Here is a 7,272-nt window from a genome sequence, read left to right as displayed (position 1 = left end):
TGTGCAAGAGGACCCTCTCTATCATATGGTGCAGCTTGTTCGCTTAGAGGAACCAGGTACTTCCGCTCATTCTCGATAATCATGTTGTGTAAGCACACACAACAGTTCATCACCTCCCACATCTGATCTTTGGACCAAGTCAAAGCGGGAAACCGGACTACAGAAAATCTCCGCTGGAGGACACCAAATGCACGCTCGACGTCCTTTCGGTAACCTTCTTGTTCCTTGACAAACTCCAGCTCCTTCGGGAGGACGGCGCCTGAGATAGTCTTCACAAATGTTGGCCATTTTTTATAGATACCGTCTGCAAGATAGTATCCCTTGTTGTACCGCCGACCATTGATCACAAAGTTAACCGGGGGAGCATAACCCTCAACAAGCTTGGAGAAGATCGGCGAGCACTGCAAGACGTTGATGTCGTTGTTGGATCCCGGCATACCAAAGAAGGAGTGCCAAATTCAGAGATCATGGGTAGCCTTTTTTGTGATCCTTGTACATTCCCTGCCAGGCAAACGGACAGTTCTTCCATTTCCAATGCATGCAGTCAATGCTTCCAAGCATCCCTGGAAATTCTCGAGCTTCATTGACATCGAGGATCTTAGCAGTGTCTTCGACAGTGGGTGATCTCAAGTAGATGTCCCCGAACACTGCTACCACCGCCACGCAGAACCGTGATGTCTACGCACGCTTCTATTCCTCTAGACAGTGTTGGGCCTCCAAGAGCAGAGGTTTGTAGAACAGCAGCAAGTTTCCCTTAAGTGAATCACCCAAGGTTTATCGAACTCAGGGAGGAAGAGGTCAAAGATATCCCTCTCAAGCAACCCTGCAATCACGATACAAGAAGTCTCTTGTGTCCCCAACACATCTAATACACTTGTTAGATGTATAGGTGCACTAGTTCGGCGAAGAGATAGTGAAATACAAGTAATATGGATGTATATGAGTGGTAATAGCAATCTGAATAAAATATGGCAGCGAGTAAACATGCAACAGAACAGTAAATAAACGGAGATTCGATATGTGAAAACAAGGCCTAGGGATCATACTTTCACTAGTGGACACTCTCAACATTGATCACATAACAGAATAGATAAATGCTACTTTCTCTACACTCTCTTGTTGGATGACAAACACCATTCATTGCGTAGGGCTACAAGAGCACCTCAATGTCGGAGTTAACAAGCTCCACAACATTCGATGTTCATATTTAAGTAACCTTAGAGTGCATGATAGACCAACGCAATTATACCGAGTACTAACATAGCATGCACACCGTCACCGTCAGGCTATGAAAGGGGGAATAGATCACATCAATACTATCATAGTAATAGTTAACTTCATAATCTACAAGAGATTACAATCATAACCTATGCCAAGTACTACATGATGCACACACTGTCAACATTACATCATGGAGGAGGAATAGACTACTTTAATAACATCACTAGAGTAGCACATAGATGATATTCAACTAGATCACAAAGAGAGAGATGAACCACATAGCTACAGTAGAGCCCTCAGCCTCGGGGGAGAACTACTCCCTCCTCATCATGGGAGACAGCAGCGGTGATGAAGATGGCGGTGGTGTCGATGGAGATGCCTTCCGGGGGCAATTCCCCGTCCCGGCAGGGTGCCGGAACAGAGACTTCTGTCCCCCGAATTGGAGTTTCGCGATGGCGGTGGCGTCCCTGGAGTCTTTCTGGAGTTTCGTCAATCGGTGTCGAAGATTTATGTCACGAGGAGTCTTATAGGCGAAGAGGCGGAGTCGGAGGGGCCACGGGGGTCCCACACACTAGGGGGGCGCCCCCCTTGGCCGCGCCGCCCTGTGGGGTGGGGCCCCCTGGCTCCCCTCTGGCCCCTCTTCGGTGCTCTGGAAGCTTCCGGGAAAAGTAAGATATTGGGCGTTGATTTCGTCCGATTCCGAGAATATTTCCTTTGTAGGATTTCTGAAACCAAAATCAGCAGAAAACAGGAACTGGCACTTCGGCATCTCGTCAATAGGTTAGTTCCGGAAAACGCATAAAATCATCATAAAGTGTGAGCAAAACATGTAGGTATTGTCATAAAACAAGCATGAAACATCAGAAATTATAGATACGTTGGAGACGTATCAGCATCCCCAAGCTTAGTTCCTACTCGCCCTCGAGTAGGTAAACGATAAAAAGAATAATTTCTGTAGTGACATGCTACTTACATAACCTTGATCATACTATTACAAAGCATATGAGATGAATGCAGTGACTCAAGGCAATGATCTATAGTTGCTAACAAATAGATAACATATAGCAAAACTTTTCATGAATAATACTTTCAAGACAAGCATCAAAAGTCTTGCATAAGAGTTAACTCATAAAGCAATAAATTCAAAGTAAAGGCATCGAAACAACACAAAGGAAGATATAAGTTTCAGCAGTTGCTTTCAACTTTCAACATGCATATCTCATGGATAATTGTCAATACAGAGTAATATAATAAGTGCAAATAAGCAAGTATGTAAGAATCAATGCACAGTTGACACAAGTGTTTGCTTCTAAGATGGAAGGAAGTAGGTAAACTGACTCAACATAAAGTAAAAGAAAGGCCCTTCGCAGAGGGAAGCAGGGATTAAATCATGTGCTAGAGCTTTTTAAGTTTTGAAATCATAAAGAGAGCATAAAAGTAAAATTTTGAGAGGTGTTTGTTGTTGTCAACGAATGGTAGTGGGCACTTCTAACCCCCTTGCCAAACAGACTTTCAAAGAGCGGCTCCCATGAAGGACGTTATTTCTACCACCAAGGTAGATCATCCCTCTTCTCTTTTGTTTACACATGTACTTTAGTTTGGTTTATTTTTATTTTTGGATGACACTCCTTCCAACCTTTGCTTTCACAAGCCATGGCTAACCGAATCCTCGGGTGCCTTCCAACAATCACATACCATGAAGGAGTGTCTTTTTATTTTAGTTTTATTTAGAGATGACACTCCTCCCCACCTTTGCTTTCTCAAGACATGGCTAACCGAATCCTCGGGTGCCTTCCAACATTTCACATACCATGGAGGAGTGTCTATTTGCAAAATTAAGTTGCTTACTGACGAATCAGAGCAAAACATGTGAAGAGAATTATTAATGAAAGTTAATTAATTGGGGCTAGGAACCCCGTTGCCGGCTCTTTTTGCAAAATTGGTGAAAGTCTGCCCAACAAGATTGAAAGATAAAACACCCCATACTTCCTCATGAGCTATAAAACATTGACACAAATAAGAGATAATACCTTTTGAATTGTTTAAAGGTAGCACACGAAGTATTTACTTGGAATGGCAGAAAAATACCATGTAGTAGGTAGGTATGGCGGACACAACTGGCATAGTTTTTGTCTCAAGGATTTTGGATGCACGAGAAGCATTCCCTCTCAGTACAAGGCTTTGGCTAGCAAGGTTATTTGAAGCAAACACAAGTATGAACCGGTATAGCAAAACTCACATGAGAACATATTGCAAGCATTATAAGACTCTACACTGTCTTCCTTGTTGCTCAAACACTTTTACCAGAAAATATCTAGACCTTAGAGAGACCAATCATGCAAACCAATTTCAACAAGCTCTACGGTAGTTCTTCACTAATAGGTTCAAACTACATGATGCATGAGCTTAAATATGATCTACTTGAGAGCTCAAAACAATTGCCAAGTATCAAATTATCCAAAACAATATGAGGCATTTTCTGTTTCCAACCAAATAACAATAAGTGCAGTAGCTTCCAACTTTTGCCATTGAACATTAAAAGTAAGAGTGAAGAGCACTAGTGTTCATATGAAAAAGCGGAGCGTGTCTCTCTCCCACACAAGCATGAATTTATTCAGAGAATGAAAATAACAAAACTAAAATAAAACACACAGACGCTCCAAGTAAAGTACATAAGATGTGACGGAATAAAAATATAGTTTCAATAGAAGAAACCTGATAAATTGTTGATGAAAAAGGGGATGCCTTGGGCATCCCCAAGCTTAGACGCTTGAGTCTTCTTGAAATATGCAGGGATGAACCACGGGGGCATCCCCAAGCTTAGACCTTTCACTCTTCTTAATCATATATCATCCTCCTCTCTTGACCCTTGAAAACTTCCTCCACACCAAACTCAAAACAAACTCATTAGAGGGTTAGTGCATAATCAAAAATTCACATGTTCAAAGGTGACACAATCATTCTTAACACTTCTGGACATTGCCCAAGGCTACTGAAAGTTAATGGAACAAAGAAATCCATCCAACACAACAAAAGAGGCAATGCGAAATAAAAGGCAGAATCTGTCAAAACAGAACAGTCCGTAAGGACGAATTTTTCTGGGGCACTAAACTTGCTCAGATGAGAAAACTCAAAACTAATGAAAGTTGCGTACATATCTGAGGATCACTCAAGTAAATTGGCAGATGTTTCTGAGTTACCTACAGAGAACCCTGCCCAAATTCGTGACAACAAGAAATCTGTTTCTGCGCAGAAATCTAAATCTAGTATCAACCTTCTATTAGAGACTTCACTTGGCACAACAATGCAATAAAAAAAAGATAATGAGAGGTTGCTACAGTAGTAACAACTTCCAAGACACAACAAAACAGTAGCAAAATAAAAACATGGGTTATCTCCCAAGAAGTGCTTTCTTTATAGCCATTAAGATGGGCTCAGTAATTTTAATGATGCACTCGCAAGAAATAAGAGTTGAAGCAAAAGAGAGCATCAAAAAGAAAATTCAAAACAAATTTAAGCCTAACCCACTTCCTATGAAAAGGAATCTTGTACACAAATGAATTCATGAAGAACAAAGTGACAAGCATAGGAAGATAAAACACGAGTAACTTCAAGATTCTCAACATAAAGAGGGGGAACTTAATATTATTAAGATGCATATAACCATGTTTCCCTCTCTCATAATAACTTTCAGTAGCATCATTGATGAAATCCACAATATACCCATCACTTAAAACATTCTTATCATGGTTCATATGCATAAAAGCATCATTAATTTTGGCATAAGAAGAGTTCTTCTCATTAGTAGTAATTGGAGCAAGATTATTATCAAGAATTTGAACATGGTAAACAAGTTGCATACTAAGGGAATTGTTTTTGGCAATCCAATCATAACTATGACAAGTTTCATAAGGATAGTTATAACCTATATCATAGCATTCTTTATAATAACCATCAAAGGTCGGAGGCATAGTGTCATCATAAGAAATAGAATAGTTATCTTTCACAGTATGTTCATCTGTGACCATACCATCCTAATTACTAGAAGGAGATGTATCAAACATATAATGATCAGTAGCAAAAGGATTTTCAAACACCTCATCCCCAAGCTTAGAGCTTTCTATATCATTATGGGAGGAAGCATGGATAGTACTGATACTTTGGCAATTATTAACATCATCATTTTCAGAATTAGTTTCCTAGAGATTTTCAATATCAAAAGTAGTGTGCTCTTTCAAATCATGATCACTAATGTAGGTAAAGGGCATAGGAAGATCATTGTACTCAGATTCATTATCATAATAATCATTAGGAGCAACATACTTACAGTTACCTATCGTTATCTTATACACGCGGGGATATGCCGTTACCTCTTTCTTCTTATTCCCCATCTTCTTCTTCTTCTTCTTCTTCGTCCCCTTCTTCTTGTTCCTTTTGGGAGGAAGAGGCTTGAAGAGAGGCTTCTCCACATAACCTGATTTATTTCCAGAAACAATAGAAGAAACTTGGGAGGATCCCTCCTTTTCATTAATAAGTTCAAAACACACAGCGGTCCTATCATATTTTGTCAAAGTGTCATCTTCTAAAATATTTTGTATGTAAGTATTTGTATGGAAATTATCAATGCAATAAGAAAGACACCCATGCAGGACATCATCAATATCAAGATCGTTACTATCTAACAAAGAATTTTTTCTTGATAACTCTTCACACTTCAAAAATAAAGTAAGTTCATCATGCTGATTAGGAGTAATTTCATCATCACAATACAAATTTGCAGCACTCATGGGGTTCGAATTATCGTTGGAGGAGCATTGAAAATTAAAATGACCCTCTCTATGGCAAAGTTCACAAATAAAAGGATAGTCGGCACAAACTTTTTTACCAAGATCATCTAGAGCCCTAGACCACTTTCTAGTTTTTTCATTCATATGATGGATACAATATTCATCTTCGATTTGATTAATTCCATAGGGTCTATGCATTCCACAAAAATTAACATGCTTATAAGAAATAGCATTCTTAGGAGTATGAGCATGTTCATTGCAATCATTAACAACTATTCCATTTTCCATGCAAGTGTCTTTAAAAGGTTCATGATACTTATCAAAATTCTTCCTAGGCAATTCAAAATGAGAGGCAAAAGCTTTATAAAGATTTGCAGCAACTTGAGAGTCAAGACCATAAGTAGCACTCATATTTCGAAATTTACTAGTATCCATAAAAGTTTCAATGCATTCATAATCATAATTTATACCTGACTCTCTACCTTTGTCATTCTCCCAATCTTCAGTATTCTCCCAAATCCGATCAAGAAGGTCCCATCTAGCTTCAACCTCCTTGCTTGTGAAAGATCCCTCCAAACAGGCATCTAGATAGTCCTTGTGATGTCCTGAAAGCCTTGCATAAAAATTATTAATAATAACATTACGGGGGAGCTCATGAATGGGACATTTGAGCATTAGTGACTTCAATCTCCCCCATGCTTGGGAAATACTCTCTCCATCACGAGGATAAAAGTTATAAATGTAATTCCTATCAATATGCACTTCATGAGGAGGATAAAATTTAGAATAAAAGAGAGATACAATTTCCTCCCAACCAAGAGAATGACTATTCTTCAAAGAATTTATACCAATGCGCCGCTTTACCCACAAATAAATAGAGAATAGTTTCTTCCTCACTTCATCCATAGAGATACCTGCACACTTGAATAACCCGCATAATTCATGCAAAAACAGTAAATGATCTCCAGGATGGACAATTCCATCCCCTTCATAACGGTTATCCATAACACGTTCAATAATTTTCATGGGTATCTTGAAAGCAGTACTTGCAATAGGTGGATTTAAAATATCACAAGCATCATTAGAGTTATCGCATATGGGAGATAAAGTATTATCAGAGCAAATTTTCTCCCCTAAAGATGGGAAGCTAAAAAGATCATAAAAACTAGCTTCCCCAAGCCTAGACTTCTCCATAGCATTAGCAGTAATTGCGTTCATACTAATAACATTGCTACTAGCATGCAAATAAGGTTCCATAGGTTTT

Source organism: Lolium perenne, chromosome 2 (assembly GCF_019359855.2).
Source record: "Lolium perenne isolate Kyuss_39 chromosome 2, Kyuss_2.0, whole genome shotgun sequence".
Classification (NCBI taxonomy): Eukaryota; Viridiplantae; Streptophyta; class Magnoliopsida; order Poales; family Poaceae; genus Lolium; species Lolium perenne.
This window is presented reverse-complemented; position numbering follows the sequence as displayed.